This window comes from Mauremys reevesii, linkage group 6 (assembly GCF_016161935.1).
Source record: "Mauremys reevesii isolate NIE-2019 linkage group 6, ASM1616193v1, whole genome shotgun sequence".
In the NCBI taxonomy this organism is placed as follows: Eukaryota; Metazoa; Chordata; order Testudines; family Geoemydidae; genus Mauremys; species Mauremys reevesii.
The window spans coordinates 69,797,230-69,818,338 of NC_052628.1; the positions used below are offsets into that span (position 1 = coordinate 69,797,230).

Sequence of the window (21,109 nt, forward strand, 5' to 3'; positions counted from 1 at the left end):
GCGCATGCTTCAGGCGGCATGCCATGGGGGGTGCTCTGCCTGTTGCCGGGAGGGCGGCAGGGGGCTCCGGGGGACCTCCTGCAGACGTGCCTGCGGAGGGTCCGCTGGTCCCGCGGCTCCGGTGGACCTCCCGCAGGCATGGAGGTCCACCAGAGCCGAGGGACCGTCGACCAGAGCGCCCCCCACGGCGTGCTGCCGTGCTTGGGGCGGCAAAATTCCTAGAGCCGCCCCTGGTCCTAGCGCCTCCCAACCACTAGTGCCAGGGCAGGCTGACCCTGATCCTGTCCCTGCCCTTCCTCCTCAGACAGATGGGCCCTTCCCTTTTTCAGCAGGACCCTCCACCAGCACAGGGAGTCCCCTGCTTGTAGTCACCACTCCTTCCCCATGCTGGGCAAGGGGCAGCCCCATCCCCTACCCCCAGTAAGGCTATAGTGAGGGGCAGCAGCAGGGGAGGAGGCACACACGTGATGGCAGCCCCCCCTCCCCCCGCACCCACCATAGGGGAGGCAAGGGAGTTTCCTGGAGCTGAGAGCGGCCCTAGGAGCACATGCAGTGATAGTGCTGTGGGGGAAAATGGGGGGTCCCTCCCCTGGAGCTTGCTGCTGCTGCTGGCGCGAGAGGGCTGGGGGGAGTCCTTCTCTCTTGCCCCAACAGGGGACAGATTGCCTGCACCCCAAACTCCTCATGCCCGGCCCTGCCCCACCCCACCCCAGAGCCCGCACATACTCCCACATCCCAACCCTCTTTCCCAGCCCTCAGCCCCCTCCTGCACCGTGAACCCCTCATCCCCAGCCCTACCCCTCATCCCCGCACCCCAGCCCTCTGCTCAAGCCCCTCCCACACTCCAAACCCCTCATTCCCAGCCCACCCCAGAGCCCTCACATTTTTACATTATTTAAAATATAAATATGTATATAGGCTTAAAAGGCAGGTGTGGGGGTGGGAGGGAAGGACTTGGATCTATTCTGGGCACCACCAAAAATTATACAGACCTGTTGCCCCTGCACCCTTATAATGGATGGACTACCTCTGGAATAATTGAAACACAAAACTTAAAGCAAAATGTGAAGGTGAAGGAGATGGCTGCTGCAAATCCACAAGGATAAGAAAGGAAGAAAACACTGGCACGTTTACAATGCTGGACTCAGAAGGACCTTGAGGTTCTTATAGCTGTCAGTAGCTTGCTGAACTTGCTTCTGGTGCATGCTACACCCTAAGCTACTGTTTCCTTAATATCTCTTTGAAAATGACTCAGCTACAAATGAATATTCTCTTGAAAGAAAAAAACAGCATTATTATTAATTTTTTATTCCTATAAAAGCTTCCTCCCTTTACTTATTGCTCAGTTTAACTTCAACAGTTACTTACTTTTAAATAAGAAAAGAGCAATCGTACTGGTATGTAGCCAAGTTTACCGGAGGCTTTAGGATCCTCAGGGTCCTGTGGCCTCCAGTGCATTTAAATTAACTTTAAATATTTAAATACCATTAAAAATTCAAATATATGAACATATGTGTTCTCATTAAACCAGATCATTTTATAAAATATACAAATGCTCAGAACATTTTTAAAGCAGATAGTTTACATTTTCAGAGGCCTACTCTATATTAAAAACAAAACACAGCAAACAAACAGTATTATTCAAGATATGAGGCACTGGGTTTTTATCTTGTGTTTTTCAGTTCACTCAAGAAATATTTATACTATATTAAAACAAACTTCATTTATCTGAAAATGTAATATATAGGGTTATATCCTTCTGTAATATGACGTATATGAAGGCCCTTAACTCAAAGGCAACTGAAATTAATGGCTCATATCAATTTCAATGGATGTTGGGTCAGGTCCTAAAAACTAAGTCCTATGCTTACCTGAAGTCTTATTTATCTGAATTAGTGTGAACTCAATTTTTGTTTCATGTACTCCATGATATTTATAGTATGAAATAACTCCACACTGGTAAAACTAAACTGGGTCTTATTAAGAGAACTATTTACAGAAGTGCTGGAAATACAGCTAACATTCCAATCATGTGCACACAGACTGATTTTCTGGTGTCTCATCCAAACTTTTCCCTTCTACAGTCTGTGCTTCTCCCTTCAAGTTCTATGCAGGCTGCTACATCTTTCCCTTTAACAATGATGTCTTTTGTGCAATGGATTGCTGACTTTCTGGGGCCACCAGTTACTATTACATAGCCTACCTTTACTGCCACCTCACTGTGACCTGTTAGACCTTGTATTCCTTCAGCACAATACTGCTCTTCCAACCTGTCTCCCACTTCCTGTTTGTGTTACTGCCATTCGTGTGGGACTTGCTTCCACTCAGTTACAGCCTTTTTTACTGTTGGATGGTGTCCTGTTGGTCCTCTGTATTATTTGTACCTTGTTTTAATTACTCAGGCCAACGGATGGCTGAGGCACTTTCTATGTCCTCTTGGTCCTGGCCATGGCCCTGACCCCCATCTGTCTGGATGTGCCAACTGTCTGACACTACTTCACAGCTGTCCTCAGTTTAATCTCTACTGCTGTCCTGAATCTGTAGCTACCTCATATGACCCATGTCCCACTGCAGCCTGGACTTTTGCCTTTTGCTATTACTTTGTGTGGCTATTTGATGGTTTAACCTAGACCTGCTCACCAGGGTTTAGTACCCTCAGGTACTTGGTTCACTTTGCTGTAGCAGGCTGCTGGCTTAGCTTGGTGGCTTTGCTTCTATGTATTATCTGTCATTCCACCAATGGGCTGCAGCAGACTACCCCTCATGGGAAACAGAGTCTTGGTTCTCAAACCAATCAGTGTCTGTGCTGGGCTACTATCTAGTCCCTGGGAGGGTGTATTGCAATGGTCCCTATATCTCCTGGTAGGGATACCTTCCAGTCTGTTTAATCTTTATCATCCATCTCTTGGCTGTCATTACTGCCAGCTCTGCCCTCTCATTGCTTTGTGGGTATCCAGGGGAAGCCATCTTGTGCTCAAATTTCCATGTGGTACTGAATTGTTTGAATTCTGCAATAGTGCACTTTGCACAGCATGTCAGGTTTGTCATACCTTGCAAAATATGCATTCAGTTTTCTGATGATAGTTCTTACCTGAGTTTCCTGCAGATAGTCCATCTCCCAGAAACTGGAGCAATAATCTACTGAGACCATGAGTTCCTGTTAATTAAAAGTGAACAGTTCTGTTCTGATCTTTCCCAATGGTTGTGTAGGTATTTAATGAGGTTGTAGAGTATCCTGTCACTATATTCTTTGCACATCTCACACTGCTCCATGTATGCTCTCAACTGGGCCTGGCCAGCAGATACACTTTCTGGCTTATCTCAGGTGTGCCACTGTAGCCAGGTGTGATGTGTCACCTCTTAAATCTTAGTTCCCTTTAAACAAGATCGTGTCTTGCACACACAGTTCATCCCTTACCTGGCAATAGGGGGTAAGTGCATATGGCATTTGCTTCTTCAGATCTGGCCAGCCTGGGGTATGAACTATTTTACTGCCTTGTATCACTTCATCCTGATTGGTAATTTGTTGGATTTCCTGGAGCCTCTCATCAGAGATATGAAAGTATTGTAGCATACTGACAGACTAGCTTTCGTCCTACAGAGCCATCTGTGTAGGACTCTGGAAGGTATGCACAGTTCAGTGTAACTGTTACCAGTATTTACTTTCCTTGGCAGTACCATACCCTCACCTCAGAGTGATGGCATCTCAATAACGTGTTGTGGTCACTTGTGTGCTCTCAGCAGGGGCTCCTTCATGATGCTTTCTAATGGCTTGTGATATGTCTGCACATCCACCTCCTACCCAAAGGTGAACTGGTGGAATTATTCCATTCTGAAGAGCACAGCCAGTAGCTTGTTTTCCTATCTGTACATATCTCCTTTCTTTGTCTGTCTGTAAGAAATGCTACGGGCTGCCAACTTTTGCATGTGTGTTGCTCTGAGGCATCACACTGTAGCTCTAGCTGCTCTGCAGGGCTGTAGTATTTTATATCTGGTGCCTCACTTATGATTTTCTCTACCCTTCCAATACCTGGTTTTGGATCCCATACTGTATCATTGTGTGTTAACTGTATCAAGGATCCACAGGCTTCTGATAGGTGTTTGCAGAATCTGGAAAGATAGTTGGCTATCCCTATAAATTGTTGGACTCTGTTCATATCCTTTGGTCTGGGCACTTCCTTAATGGCTTTCAGGTTCTTAGGGTCCATCCAAAGTCCCACAGAAGTCAGATGTAGGAAACCTCAGTTCTCCTCAGCTTCAGCCTGTTGCATTCAGCCTAATATTCCATATGCAACACCTGTTTAGGAGTTGCCACAGCTTGATATCCTGCCCCTGCATTGTTCTTCTGTGAAATCACCTTTTCCCACAGTAAGAATATTATCAGCTACAATGTTGATGTCAGTCAGGGAGTCCCTATTGTCCCCAGGTCAGTTTACACTGGAATACCTCTGGGGCCAGAGTAATGCCTATAGATATTTGAATCCAGTGGTACCAGCCTAAAGGTGTGGCAAGGATTGTCATGTGGATAGATGGCTCATCTAGCTCAATATACTAGAACCTATGCTTGCCATCAAACAGTGAACACTTTTGCCCTGCAAAATCAAGTAGCATATCCTCAATCAATAGTGATAGGTAGTGATTTCTTGTCAATGCTCTCTTCAGTGCTTTTGGATCAATGCATAGCCTGAGTTTACCCGAAGATTTTCTCACTGATACTAGGCTGCTGATCCACTCCATGCTAGTTTCCACAGGTGTAATGATGCCTCTTCATTGCAGACTTGCCAGTTCCTTCTTTAACAGCTCCCCCAGGGCCAATGGAACTCTGCTTTTCACTAATTACACAGGCGGTATGTGGAGATCTGTTTCTAAGTTCAGTTTGCCCTGTAGGTGTCCTCTCCTTGGAACATGTCCATATATTCTGTTATAATGCTGGTCAGGACCACATTGCCTGTCCTCCTTGCTCTCTCACTTTGGGGATATTCTGCAGTTGTACTATCATCTAAGTCATGTCTTGTACTGTCCCGCTGCCAGGGTTGCCATAAGTACTGATAAAAAGGACTTAAGTTCCAAGCACACCATTGCAGACATACTTAAAAGTACAAGTATGCAGTGGAAATAGTACTTATGTATTTATAAGTAAAAGTACAAGCACAAGTACTTTCCACTCCTGTATTCCCTGCAATTGTCTGGTGAATATATGGACAACTACCTAAATAATATAAGCACATAGTGGAAGAGAAAGAAAAAGAGCAGCAACGAATGCCTGCAGCAGACTAAGTAATTGTTTAGGCCCTAATTTCCCAACAGCCCCTTCAGCACTGGAGTGTGTCCAGTGACTGATAGGTATTTCTTACCCTACCCTGCAGAGGGTGCAGCTGCTGAACTTATTCCCTCAATGCTGGACACAGAGTTATGAGCTAGGCTGGGAAACAAGCCTCTCTGCTGCCAGTTGCAGTGACCAATCAGAACTGAAGGGGGCCAGGCCACCATCCTCACTTGCTGGTGCAACAGCAGGGCCAAAAGAAAATAACTCTGGCAGCCAGAATCATAGAAATGTAGGAGTGGAGGGAACCTAGAGAAGTCATCAAGTCCACCTTCCCATGCTGTGGCAGGACCAAGTACACCTAGACCATCCATGAGAGGTGCTTGTCCAACTTGCTTTTAAATGCTTCCAATGATGAGGACTCCACAACCTCCCTTGGTAGCCTATTCCAGAGTTTCACTACCTTATAGCTAGAAAGTTTTTCCTAATATCTAACCTAAATCTTCCTTGCTGCAGATTAAGCCCATTATTTCTTGTCCTACCTTCAGTGGATGTGGAGAACAATTGATAGCCATCCTGTTTATAACAGCCCTTAGCATACTGGAAGACTGTTATCAGGTCCCCACTCAGTATTCTTTTCTCAAGACGAAACAGGTCCAGTGTTTTCAACCTTTCCTCTGAGGTCAGATTTTCTAAACTTGTATAATTTTTGTTGCTCTCCTCTGGACTCTTCAGTTTGTCCACATTTTTCCTAACTTGTGGTGCTCGGAAGTGGACACAGAACTCTAGCTGGGGCTTCACCAGTCCTGACTAGACTGGGACAATTATCTCCTGTGTCTTACATACAACACTCCTTTTAATACACTCCAGAATCATATTAGCCTTTTTGCAGCGGTCACATTGATGATTCATATTCAGTTTGTGGTTCATTATAACCCCCAGATCCTTTTCAGCAGTGCTACCACCTAGACAGTTATTCTCCATTTTGTAGGTGTACATTTTATTTTTCCTTCCTAAGTGAAGTACTTTGCACTTGTCTTTACTGAATTTAGGCTTACTAGTCTATAATTCCCCAGGTCTTCCTTTTTCCGTGAAGCCTCTAAGCTGATACAGTCAGTTCTGGGGGTCTACCAGAATCTGGGACAGTTAGGAAGGATGTGAAAAAGCTTTAAGTACATAAGTTTATCTACAAATGTAAACAAATATACTTAAGTTCAGGGGAAGACGGCCTGCTGCCCAGCAGTGCATGGTACTCATGTGTCAACTACTATAAATGTCAAGCAATAATGGCTTGTTTCATGGTTTTCTTATTAACAGCTGGCATTTGCCCATTGGCCTCAGAGTGGATTTTTTTGTACATCACTGCCCCTAGTCACATTTCTCCAGTCTAATATTGCTGTTTATCAGTGTTGCTGTAGTCCAGCTGGAATTTAATTAGTCTCTAATATCATAGCTGTGAATATGGCAGTTTAATAGGTGGCAGTCTTCTATTGCAGTGTGTGCACATTAAGCATCTTTGGATCTGCTGAAGTCACACTACAGTGATCCTTTTCACGGGAAGTCTCTATATCCTCAATTACTGCAGGTACTGCTGCTTTTTATTTCCTGGGATAGCTGAAGCACTGGGACAAATTGGTTCTGATTCACATACTCCTTGTAACTATGCCAATTGGTTGGGTATTTTTCTTTCAACCTTTCATGCTGCTTTTCACAGTATACCCACTGGACCAGGATGCCTGCTTTCTCAGTAAGTCTCTCACTGTCCTGCTGCCTGGGTTCCTTTAGGTTGACTTTATGTATTTGTTCTGCACTAGTGGCTGTTTTTATTTTGATCCTTTCCCTGTACAGTTCAGCTGCCCTTGCTATATGGAGGGGTTTCTCTCAGTTTCTCCCGTAAGCAAGAATCATCCTATCTTTAATTGGGAAATCTTTCATACTTCTAAAGTTGCATGTGGATTCCAAAGTTCTAAGCTCTGTAATGCACGTATTTATTCCCTCTTTCTATTCTTTGTTTTGGTTTAAAACAAAACACCCAGTATCTCGCTACAGTGCCATTCTGTCTTGTGGGTAACAGTCTTCAAACACCTTTATCAGCTGTTGCAACATATAGGGCAGTATTCCTGGCACTAGAGACTCACTCACCTCTCTCTTTTTTTTTAACCCTATAAGATAATAAAACATCTTTATCTGCATTGTCTCATATTTCTCCCCTTTTGTTATGTCTGTTTAGCTTCCATTCTTGCTTGCATGCTTGTGCAATGTCTTGTCTGGAAATCCAGCAGTCCTGGTGACCTCAGTCCCCCATGCTACCTGTTTGCACTGTTTCTAGGTGCTGCTTTGTTTGCCTATTAATCACACACTCTTCCTTGCTGAGAGAGTCTTACTAGACTGACTGCTGCCACAATATTTCAGGTGCTGTGTGCTGGGTAACAACATGACAGGTCTCTGCTTCTAAAACTAAACTGGTCCTTTATTAAGAGAACTGTTGACAAAAATAGTACAACTGCAGCTACTATTCAAGTCATGTCCCTATAGAGTTCTTGGTGCCTCCTTCAAACTCTTCCATCCTGCTACCTATGTTCTTCTCTTCAACTGCCAGGAAAGTTCTCTCAGTCTGGGGCTTATCAATAGGGTTTTCAGTTGACAGAAAGAAGGGACAAATGCAATGGTATTCATTCAACAGAAGTCACTTGCCATTCCAACATTCTCAGAATTGCATAGGTTTGACACCCTCTCTTCTCATCTACCCATTGCTGATATGAAACAAGGGAGCTTTGTACTTTCTTGGCTACTGTTTGTAGCCGGAGGAAGGGGGAGATTTCCCTCATTTCTCCTGCAGTTCTGAGTGCTGGAAGATGAGGAAGCAAGATTCTCCCATCTTCTTTCTCCTTGCTGTCTGGTATGGCATCTCTCTTTCCACCTCCCCTTTCAATTCTTGAGAAGACATATTCAGCGGCTCAGCTCTGCATAGCTCTGAGGGTGGGAGGTGCATATGGGTACTCCATCCTGCAGGGTGGGTGGAGTGAATGATTCCCATATGTTTAAATCAATGCTATGCACAGTGTGCCTGAAAGGAAAGGGGTTGTTCTAGTGATAGGTCACAAGCACAATACCTATCAGCAGAGCTCTCACCTGTACTGCATTAGGAGATACATGCTGCATTGGAGTCAGCCCAGCTTCCCTGCACTGTTCTGAACAGATGGGAAGCTGCTGTCTGGGAGTAGATGGCTCAGCTGCTGCAGCTTTTCTGACCTCCCTGCTACTCTCTCCCCCTTATGAGGAGTAAGAAGAGGCCTGGGGGCTGACAATATTTCGTAAGGCAATGGAGTGGTCAGCCAACATTCATCAGGGGTAATATGGAGAAGGAAGAGAGAGAGCTCTGAGCCCCTTTGCAAATGTCAGCCCAGCAGACATGCTTTCTTCCTCACCTTAAATTTACTGTTGGTTCCTGAGCACCTCCCCTCTTTTCCTGCCTCTGTCTTTTGAATCTTCATCTTCATTAAAACCTCAAGGGGAAATTAGCATGTGTTAAAGGCAGTGTGCGTTGTCTACCCATGACTTTTCAAGTATGTTAGCTAACAATACAGCTTTTTTCCTAAGCCAGATAAAGCCACTTACATAAGTCTTATAGTGGGGAACTATATATAATAAATAATTTGCATTAATACATTTGTCACATTGCCACTGAGAGATAGGTTTGTTTTTCCATTTTTTGGCAGATCAAGTGGGACAAGCAGAGTAAAATTCACCCTCTTGAAAGAGCCTACACCAATCCTACAACACCAACACTCCAGAGGAGTCCCAGGCACAGCCTTTGTATGGCTCTGCAAAGTAGCCAGAGTTCACTACATGAAAGCAGGAATTGAATGCACACCTCCTGCCTCCCAGTCCTGGGCTTTAACCACTAACATGCTCTAATCTCTACCATGCTCTCTGTTGTTTAGTACAGAGATCTGAGAATCAGCCTTGCCAACTAGGGAGGAATGCAGTGTTTACAATGCGTACTGTCATTTCTGATGAATCTGAATGGTTTTTGTACATCAAGCAATCAGATATATAATTGTTTATTCATTCCACTATGCTGTAAAAATAGTCATTTTAACTGAAGAGTTGAGATAAATGACATTAACTGTGATATGTATGTGACTATGCTCATGTGGATCATAGAAGGCATATGGCAGAAGCTAGAAGTTTGGCTCGCAGTTCAAAGAAGGTTAGAAATCCTTGTGCAGATTCACAGAGCATTCACATTAATTACATCTCAAACATCTGAATGTTAGTTTTAAATTTACTTGTGGGACTGAAATTTTGAAAAAAAAAATTGTTTTATGACCACAGCTCATTTACAATGTCAGAAGAGCTTTAACATGAGGGCTAACAACTTCAGTGAAAGCACGGATAGTTCCTTGAGAACAAAAAATAACCCCAAACCACTCCTTCCTCTCTTCCCCCCCACCCTGTCTGGAGGACATACACATTGTGGGGTTACCAGGATCAGCACAGGAGATTTTATGGCACATAATAAGGTGGAGTGAGTAGCTCTGCTGTAGGGAAGGAGAATGGTGAGGACAGAACTGGTTTTGTAGAGGACAAAGAAAACAGCCTTGAGACGTGAGAGTGAGGACGGGAGATGAAGGAATGTCACAGATGGGAAGGAAAGTTAGAAAGAGGCCAGCTCTAAATCCAGTGGGAAAGGTCTCTGGAAATAGGACTCATACTGATCCATGGAGATGACAATTGAAATAAATATTTATTAATTTGGGCTGGATCCTGATCTCACATCCTCTGGTTTTCTACTGGAGTAACTATTGATTTCTGTGGGATTTCTCCTTATTTATAGCACTTATGTGAAATTAGAGTCATTTATCACAAACATATGAAAATATGGTCCTTGTCCCAAAGAATTTACAAAATCTATAAAGAAGCACACATGAAACTAAGATCACTTTACCCTGGTACTTCAGAGTCCTTAATGGTGGGCATTTTCAATAATCAACCCAAGAAATATTTTGGGAGTATGAAGTGAAAATAAGTGGCATTAAAGACAAATAACTTGCTTGTGGTAGATTTGGTTTTAGATACTAGTTTGAACCATAATATTATGGATATGAATGTCCTTCTAAAAGCTTAGTATCCCTCCATAGGACTAGGCTATTTCAGTAAGAAACCAAAAATTGAATTAGGGTCTTCTGGAGGGCAGTACAGAATGTCACCCCTAATTAGCAGGGAGCAGAAGCTGGTCCACAGTAAATATTTGGATATCAATTTAAACAGTCTAAGCAGTAACGGGAGTTACTGTATATGCTGTGTTGATGAGTTAATAGTCAAAGCCTGCCTAGGCCTGCAAAATATTTCCACCTTCCCCACAAAAAAATGTAACCTATTCTTGTCCACTATTCCCATACTCCCCCACAAAAATGTGACATATTCCAGTTCATACAGCATATGGCCAGCCTAAGGACTTGGAGAGCTTCTTGTGAAGATTCTTTGGGATGCACTCCAGATTTAATTAACTCCTCTTTAAAAAGTGTGTGCATTCTATAGGACCCTATCCAGCCACCTGCTATAAAAATGTATTCCAAACAGCTTGTTTCTTTCAATTTAGTTATGAGTGGTATTTAACTGGTTTACTTTGCTGAGTATCTCAGCAAGGTAAAGGGCTAGGACTGTACTTTTTTCATGAAAGCTGAGATTCCTCTTTATGTTTCTAGGCCTCTGTTTTACAAAGGAAACTGTGCAGGCAGACCCTTTGCAGCATCAGTGTCCCTAGTACCCACAAAATCAGAGGCTTCCACCACCATAGGTTTCATGGTGTAATAGTGTTTAATGGTAGTACATTATTCAGCCGCTAGATGCTATGTGCTGTATAGAGTTCCAGGTAGGCCATGGTCTCTGGTAAACAGAGGAGACAAAGCTGTGTGAAATCTGTAGCTGTTTTCTTTAATATACTCTCTGTTTAAATTTAGTGATTCTATATACAATTAGAAGGCAAGCTGTGGTGTTAGTCTTCCCCCCCCCCGCCCACTTCTTGACATATATGTTTAAAGATGTATCCCTCATGTTGCATTAATATTGCCTCTATTATCCCAGATTCAGAATTGTGCAGAAATGCATTCTATTATCACTGCTGCATCACTGTTCTGATCATCTGGGACATTGCAAAAATGAAAATCAGAATTTTATACCACATCCTATAAGATCGGAAGGGACTGACTTTTAAAAAGGAAACAAATCATTCATTTAGAAATTAGAGACCAAAATCATTGTCTATTTTTCTAAGTATTACATAAGTTCTTCTATAAACCGGAGTCATTTGTTTTTCTTGTTGGCTTCCTGTTGCTTGTGTCTTTGTTTAGGTTCACCATATGTACTTCATTGCTACACTTCCAACCCCCCTGCAAGATTCCTGATACATAAGGTTGCCAACCCTCCAGTATTGTCCTGGAGTCTTCAGGAATTAAAGATTAGTCTTTAATTAAAGTTTGTCATGTGATGAAACCTCCAGGAATATGTCCAATCTAAACTGGCAACTGTACTGTCTGATACAGTCTACATTGAATATATTCAATTTCTCTGTTTTATGAGAGCAAGCTTTCTGTTTTACCCTGCCGGGTGGGGAAGATAGTCTATCACTATTTTGTGAAATTCCGAAAACTTGAACTGTTCATTGTGGAATATGCAATAAGCAAAGAAATACCAAGTTGAAAGGGATTAAGTTTTTAAACAATAAATCCAAGAAACAATCTTACATTTTAAAGAGTTGTCTGAGATTTATCATCATCAGCCAGCCATACACTATACTGTACAGTCTAGTCTGCATAGTGCAAGCTTCCTTAGTCTTTTTGCATTCTTAGAATACACTGAAAGTAGGATGACAAAAGAAATCAAGGGTAATATTTTTATCTTTAAGAAACCATATGGCAATGTTTGCAACATGAAGTATTCAAGCTGAGAAAGCAAGAGAGTGGCATGAGAAAAAACATTGCATAGTTGAGATAACTTCTACATAAAGTAGGTGGGTATAAACCTGTGTGCTCAGAGAAATGTGATTTAGAGGCCAGTTCTGCATCATTGAAGTAAAAGGAGAGTTTTGTCATGGAGCTCAGGGAATCATGATCAGGTCTTTACTGTGGGAATGTTTGTGATCAGTCAGGATTTCCAACTGCATAAATCACCACTCTATACAACACATTTATATAGCTTTCCCCTCCCCCCGAGATATTTGTTCAAGGTTTGATCAGATACATTTAGATAAAGTGTATACATTATATGGCATACCCAGCTAATCATGGCAGAGTGTTTCAAATATATAGTAACTGTACATTTTCCAATCAATAATATGCATCTTTGTATTCAGAAATGATTGGCCTGAGTCTCTATTTGCTTTCCAGCCATCCAGCACTCTTGTGGAATGAATTGAAAGACTGTGTATATTTTCTAATTAAAAACCCCATTAGATCATTACCATTTATTTTCATTAAAACTTGAAATTAATCTTGCAGTAAAATGCCTAGGGACAGCTTGGAAACCATTGGACGTTTGCTTTTTCCAGTCATTCATTTAGCCTCTGATCCTGGCAGATGCTGGGCACCTCCCATGAAATGCTGAGCACTCTTCATTCCCATTGACTTTCCTGGGAGTTGATGGAGCATACCACTATTGAGGAGGCACTCAGCACCTGGCAGGATTGTACACTAAGTAGTAAATTTGCATCTGAGTTGTTTTATCCACAGCAGATTTTTTTTAATCTCCATGTGGCTGCAAATTATGTGATTTACTTCACATCCAAACTACAGCATAACCAGATAACAGAGGAACAGAATTTTGCCTCTGAATGAGAATGCACACATATCCTAGGGCAGTGTCTGGATTTAAAAACAAAAGCAAACAGCAAGCTTTGTTTTCTAGTGGTTATAAATATTTTCTTGCATTAGACCAAGTTCTGCTCACCTTACCATGGGATCAAATCAGTCGAGGAGGGTTTGGTTTTATAACTACACAATCATGGGGGAAAAACATGGGTTATCTGCTCAGCTGATGCCTCTCTGGAGGATCTAGTCCCATACACAGCAATATGGCAATCAGATTTCCCTTTGCTAAAATTCCTCCCCCAAAACAGGAAAAAGGTTAGGGTGATTTCCCTGAATCTGATTGAGTTGACTCCACTCTGGCTACTACATAATTCCTGCAAGAGGTGATTTATCTTTGGAGTTTATTATAATACTTCTGAAGAGCATATTCACAAGTTCGGACTCAGATTTCACCAAATTATTGATCAAGCACCCAAATGTGCAATAGGCAATTGACAAGTATAAATACAGACAGATTGTTGCTCTGAAGAGAGCAGATGGTTTCAAAAATATTCAGGGGGGAATTGTACCTTTTTACCTCACATCCTCCTCCAGTGTTCACAAGTCTACAGAATAAACTAGACTGTCAACATATTTAATGTACTTTTTAGGGGACAAAGTCTGAATGTTTCCAATAAGTGGCACCTAGGTATGGGTATGCCCAGTGATGCAGTCTGCTTCCTTGATTGTAAGCCAGTGAATGTTTTGTATATGAATAGATTCTCCAGTCATGCATCCAAGTAAATGGGGTTTGTCGGAGTCTTAGAGGAAGAAGTGGTGGGAAACACTTGCAAATATCTTTGCGATTGCTAACTGATCAGAAAATAAAAAGCGTTAGAAAGAGATTGACCTTTCGATTGTGTCATGAGCGAGGTAGGATTTGTCTCCTCCCTACTTGCAGTACAACCAGTGGCTTTACCTCCTAAAGAGCTATGAAATAAAGCACTAACATGGGGGAGGAGAGGGAGGGAAGGAGGGAAATCTTCTTGAGGCACAAGACTGTGCACAAGGAAGCCCTGTTCCTCCACATCAGCTCAGGGCTTCCCAGCACCTCTTCTTGCTCCCTGGCAATACAACTCCATTGGATCAGCCAGTGAATATTCCAGGTATCAGAATGGTATCAGAAGCCCCCTCCCCCCCAAGTTAGTGTCCTCTCAAAGTGGTTTCTGAAGGGGATAGAGGGAATAATTTACATATTGCCCCATCCCTTGTCTCCTTTTCCAATGTGCATCTCCAGGCCTATAGATGTTGATGGACTTCCCTTCACACCACAAATGAAGGCAGGGGTGGGATGGGTACACATACAGGGTAATTTCCACATAGAGATTCTGGGGACTAAATCTCCCCTCCCCTCAAAAAACATGGTGTTTAAGGGATCAGTTATTTATTTCATGCAATTAGGGGCAATTTCAGGATTGGCAAGTAAAAGATGAATGTGCTATAAAGGTGAAATACTTAGTCTTTGGGTTAGTGCCAGCTTTATCTCTGTAGAAATCCTTCACTGAAATGCTTGGATTTGAGTCCTTTGAGAAGTCTGTAAAAGCAGGCAACATCAAGGCAAGATACAGGTAATAAATATGGGTAAAAGATGACATAGGTACATGAATATTTTATGTAAGAAGTGGAATGTGTTTTAGACATGTTCATATAATTAATACAGTCAAGTACAGTGTTTGTGCCATTGCTTTGTTTGTAACATTGCAAAAATCTGTTCTACTTAAAAATAGAATTATGATGATGTGTTCCTGTCTTATGAAGATATCAACCATAAAAATGGCACTATATGTAGGAGCACTTCTGAAGCTGCTGTTATAGGAAACCAGACTGGCACATTTGCCAAGATGCATGAGAAAGAAGCAAATGAGCAAAGTGAAATAGCAATTTTTTAATGTTTACACTGACTATTTGAAGTGATCCAAGATTGATTGTTCAGTGTGGGAGACAATTAGAATCTCTATCTTTAAAATTGAGAAAAGTAAGCTCTCAAAGAAGAGAAGGATTGCTAATTTTCAAAAAGTATGTATAACCCATTAATCAAAATTAAGCCCCAACAATGACTGAGCCCAATCAAATAGAAGGGGTGAGGAAAAGCACGTATCTTTTCAATCTCCAAGTCAAATGTATATAAATACAACATATGCTATCTTTGATGCTTTTGAAATATAACTAAAGATTATTGTAGGTCTGCAGTATGTACTTTGCAATTCTACTGCACCAGTTCATAACAGTGAACCCACCAGGTTTCTAAACAGAATATACACAATGCTCACATACTCTGTTTTGGCCTCTGCTAATAGTATGAACATTAATGCACAGTCAAGCATGAAGCCTTTGTTTTCAGGAGAATCAGGATCCTCTGAAGTCTCATCATGACTTGCTATTTGTTCTGTGACAGCACTTCAAACCCCCATTCAAGATTGGAGTATCATCATAATATCCAAGTTCACTGATTAAAAATAGCTTGAGTGATCCCACAATACTTTATCTTTCATAAGGAATTAGTATAGAGATCCAGCAGAGATACCTTGCATATCTATAACCTTTGTTACATATATGGCAGTTGAAAAGCATTTATAGCCTGTGGTATTATCAAGACCTTAAAATTATTCAAACAGTAGAAACTACTAATACAAACATTCCCCTTCAATGTTTTTCTTTGCAGGGAGGTTCTTTTGTCACACATCTGGCTTTTGGCATCATTCATACTGTGTGTTTGGCGCTCTAGCCAAACAAATGTAAAGTCTCAACAACCATAAAAGTTGTCAGGTGTTTCGAGTTGAACAAATTAGTCCTCACCTGCCAGATTGTCAGCCAAGTATTGGGCAATCACTAGTTTGATATATTGTGTATTAAAGCAATATCCAGCAGCAGTAAAAATTGATAGGTATTAAAAATTGATAGGTATTAAAAAGATAGGTAGCCCCAAAAGATCCGCTCTGCTGGTGGTAAGCATACTTCACATTATTTACTTTTAAAGGGAAGACTGGCTACTCTTTTCAGCAATAGGTTTTAAATAAAATTATTTTTAAACTATGCAAGCTGGATAAAAGCAATTATTTTTATTATATTACTACAGTAGCTCCTCAATGGTCCAATCAGAGATTGGGGCCCCATTGTGCTAGGTGCTGTTCATACATATAAGATTAATCATTTTGGGGACTAGGACTACCTAAAATATGATAAAAGATGATGCGTGGATACAACAAAGTGGGAGAGTACAAGGTAATAGTGAGATCAGATCAAGGGATAGACATTATACAGCTCTTTCCTCTACCTGTTTCCTAAACAATCTCCTCTTCCCTAAATACTCCACTTTATCTTGCCTCAAGGATCACACCCAATTTTGCTTTGATTCCCCCTCTTGTGACCCCAGATCATAGTGACCATCTTTACTATTGAAGAGGAGTGTTGAATGCAATTCCCCTGGGAGCATGTGAATTAACTAGTGGGGTTACTGCAGAGTGATATGAGGTAATGTCTCTATGTGACCTGGCCTGGCTACTCTAGTCCACTACTTCAAATGTAAAAGTCCTATTCTGGGACACAGTTGTTAGACTGTAAACTCTTTGGAGCAGGTACCATGTCTTGCTATGTATACAGTGCCTGAGGTCAATGGAGCTATGCTACTTTTCACTAGCTAATGAGCTGCCATTCTATTTCCACTGCGATTTCACAAAAATCTTGTTATATCCATGTCTAAGCTTCCTGACTTCACTTACACTCTGCTTCAGAATTGTAGTACTTTGCTCCAAGCCTGGTTTTGATTTCACAGCATTCTATTCCCTTCAAGGTTTAAGCCCAGTGTTGTAGATGTTGACATCAGAAGGTTACTCTCTTGTGCACTGAAACTAGTCTTTATCTCCTTGACATGTAATGACCCTGAGGTCGCACCCTGGAACTTGTGCCTAAATATGTTCAATGGCAATGGCAGCACCAGATGTGGCAGCAGCTGGAGAAGCCTTTGTTCATATTTGAAACTGATGTTCAAGTACGTGTTCAGCCAGACACCTTGGGACAAATGTGAATTTTTGGTGATGCCTTTGACTGTGCACAAAAATAATCTATCATTGATGCCGGCCTCCCTAGCATGTAAACACCTACTGCAAAGAAGAATTTGATAAAAAATGAAAACATACAATTGTATACATGATGTTTTGATCTACCGTGACCTGGAAACACTCTAAGTGGGTCATATTCTGCTAGTGCAAATTAGCTGGTATAAAAGGCAACCAAAGCATTCCCTTCACATAAAAGGAATTCAATTCCAAGGTGACATAGAACCAGCATAATGGCTCTTTGTCATCATCCCCCACACAACCCTTGGTGGAGGATGGGAAAGAGGGAGCATAGCCAGAGGTCTGCTATCCTCCTGCAACCCCCAGCTCAGTGCTGAAATGGCTCTTTGAGAGCCACTGCAGCTGGACAGAACAGAGCAGCTCTAAATAGTGCCAAGGACCAAACTAGACCCTGGCCAGCCCCAGAGTGAGGTATACACAAAGGCAGCCCAAAGGAAGATTTAGCCCAAGGAGTTAAAGGCTTTAATTTATTTTCATTTTTTTTCCTAAAGGTTTTCCTACCACTTAAATATACAGTGGTACACAATTTTACTGACTGAGCAAATTGGGCAAAACCTGTATGACAAAGCCTCATTTTACATGGGCAGACAATATAGTTGGGGGAAAAACCCCTTTAACAGCTGGCACAGACCCCCAGGGTACAGACAAAACTGCCATCATGATTTTATGCACCAAGGGCCTGTATGCTCCCCCACTCCCAATCCTAGAAGTAGCTAAGAGCTAGTTCTAATTTTTGTCTGATTGCAATGCACTGAGAGCTAATTTTGATAGCATGGCTCCCCTTCCCCAGCCATGCGCCATACACTTGGCGATCCCTTTACTTGATGAAATTCTATTGGTTTCTGGTTTTGCTGCAAATCCCTAAACTAGGCAAAGATTTCTGGAAGGCCACCATGTTTTGAGTAGCATTGGGGCAGGACCAAACAAACCATGTGTGATAGTGAGGTTACATGAGAGGCTGCCCTTCTAGCAGGTTAGAGATTCTGAAGGCTGACAAGGTGGTGTCCAATAGAATCTGTTTAATATTTTGTTTTGGGATTGAGATAGGTTGGGCAAAGAATCCTGGAAAAAAAAATCTCATAACTGCTTGTCTGATAAGATCTAGGGCTGTGTGAGCATTCAGGAAGCCAAATATTTGAGTACATTCTACTTTCTAATACAGATTTTACATTTGTTTATTCCTCCCTATTTTCTTTTTAAAAAAGCAATGATTATGAAAGATTAGACTTACTGCTGGAACACCACCTTGTAGCCACATGTAGTATAACAACTGTCTTCCTATCTGGTGCCATCTGCCAATGGCTGCCCTGGTCCAGTGGTCCACCTCTTCTCCTGACTCAGTCCTCTGGCCAGGTAATGATTTAAATGTACCCTTCCAGGATAACACAGAGTCAAACGGAAAATAGTCCAACCATCCTCACGCAACATCTGTGGCTCTAGCTCTGGTCCCTGTGGATCTCAGATTTCTAACATCCTTATCTTCTGTCATGATAGCTGTATGCCACCTTCTCCAGTGGCTAGTAGAAGAACCTAGACCCTCCCACTACAGTGGGTTCCAGCTCAGGGACCCTATAACCAGCAACCAAGCTTAGTTCCTTTCAACTCCTTGCTGCTACATCCCTAGGCTTCTTCCTACCATGGTTTATCTGAGGCCTTCTCCCACACAACCTTTCTAGTTTCACTCTTCCCTTAAGGCCCTCCCCTAGAATCCCTCCCAACAAAGTCCCAAACTAAAAGTATTAACCTAAATCAACCTTTACTCTCCTCAAGTTTGATCTTTTAGCCATCTGTTCTGCTTTGTTTTACCCAGCTTTGTTTCTCAACCAAATTCCTATGACTCTTTGGAAGTCCAAATCCTACCCTTTTATCAGGGCTCCCCACAGAGCTGCTCTAAGTCTCTCCCAGCCTCTTAATAGACTTCCCTACTGAGGATAGGATCTCAGGGCTAACTCGCTTCCTCATCACAACCTCTCTAATTCCAGAGAGCAACTACAGAATTTCTCTCCTCCCTATTGCCCCCTTCTGTTCTCAATTTCCTCATCTTATAGTCCTCTCCCAGCCTTTCTTCATCTCAGCTTCATTGTCTGTTAAGCCTGGCCCATTCTTTAGGTGCAGCCTGGTATGTTAATTGGTCTCTCAGGCCCACAATAATTGACTCGGGGCCTGTGCAGGTACACACCCTATCACAGAAATCTTAACTGAAAATCTATGATTTGTTCTCTGTGGGAAAGACAAGAGACACCTACTTTCTTAAAAATATGTTTTCTTAACTTTTGTATATTTGCAACACTACTAGAGCCTTAAGTATAGCAATTGTGACTACAAGTTTACAGCTGTAATAATTACAGATTAAATCCTGGTTCCAATGAATTCAATTGCAAAACTCCCACTGACTTCAATGGGGCTGAGATTTCACTGTGCCTTCTCTGATCCCCAAACTTTTATGGTCATAGTCGGTGTAAGAGGCCAGACAGTGCAGCAATTAGTCACATTAGGAATGAAGCCAGCTCATCATTTTTGGCAGCTTAACACCTAACAAATGGGAAAGCCCTTCCCAAAGCTTAGAGACTACACAGAAACAATCCATACTGTCTTTCTTCCTCCTCCTGCTGCTGTGGTGGTAGTGTTATATTACCCTGGGACATCAGGTACCTGGGGCCAATTAGATGTACCCACATTTCCAAAGGGCGCCCAGATATCCTATTAAAATTAAATGCTCCATTGCATTTACAGCTGCACCCACAGCTACAGGTCTTCTGGCTGTGAATGGCATGTAATTAACCCCTTCCTTTCCAGATATAATTCCAGAGTACTCCACCCCATTGAATCAGATTTAAAAAACTGAGAGTCAGAGACTTGGTTTTATTTCCAGTGTTGCCACTGACTTGCTGTGTGACCTAGGACAAGTTAACTAATCTTTCCGTGCTTCAATTTCTTCATCTATAAAATGGTGCTAGTGGTGCTTAACGTCCTTTTAAAAACATTTTGAGGTCCTAGGAAGAAAAGTGCTATAAAAGAGCCATGGGTGAAATCCTGGTCAATCGGATTTTGGCCACTGACTGCCACAGAACCAGGATTTCAACCCAGTTGGTCTCATTAGTGTATTATAACAGGGATACTCTTAAGCAGCATGGTTGTTACAGTCTGTATGCAGTTTTTGTTAGTGAAACATATACATGTGCAGAATTGTGGAAGAATGCATTTGACGCCTTCAAAATAAACAAAATCAGTGATGGAACCACAGCCTAGTCAACAACATTTGTCTTCCCCTCTGGGATTCTAAAGCCATCCTTAGAAGTATTCAGCTTCCTTCGTTCAAGATGGATGCTTACACCAGAGGAAATCTTTCCCAAGGGTGAAACAACAGAGCCATTCATATGAAAGGCAGCTAGCCATTCATATGAAAGGCAGCTTTCCATTTCATTTGGTCATCTTAAACCTGGTTAAATGATGCTGGTTTCCATTTTTGTTGCAAACTCCCCAATCAGGCAGAGATTTAAGTAACACTGGGTAAAACTTAAAGCACATCTGGGCTGAGTTTCTAGTCAACTTGGCACTACATATGGTTTACGGTAGAAATAAAACTAGGGCATTTTGCACAGTTCAGACTCCAAACCAGGCAGGACATAGCGTTTTTGGCTATTTGGAATTGTATTTTAATGCATTACTTTGAATTTCTAACATTTAAGAAAAACTGGTCCATTAAGCCTTGCAAAGCCCTTGTGAGGCAGAGAAGTATTATTCTTAATTATTATTCCTATCTTGCAGATCAGGAAACTGAGGCACATAGAGGTTGTGACTTAACCACAGGCCACAAGGCAAGGCAGTCTTCTTAGCATATGCGCAATGTGCCTTGGATGGCACAAGACCAGGATTCATCACTGAATTTGGTCTGCAGGTTGGATTATTAACTTCCCCAG

The 21,109-nt window shown here is 42.0% G+C and overlaps 1 long non-coding RNA gene across 1 annotated transcript; it reads right to left on the reverse strand.

The window, feature by feature from the left end:
• Positions 1 to 8,704: 8,704 nt before the first annotated feature.
• LOC120407356 lies at positions 8,705 to 19,186 on the reverse strand. Its single transcript, XR_005599908.1, has 3 exons — positions 18,944 to 19,186; positions 18,421 to 18,561; positions 8,705 to 8,769 (listed from the first exon to the last, which is right to left on the reverse strand). It is a non-coding gene; the product is annotated as an uncharacterized LOC120407356 (long non-coding RNA).
• Positions 19,187 to 21,109: the final 1,923 nt, after the last annotated feature.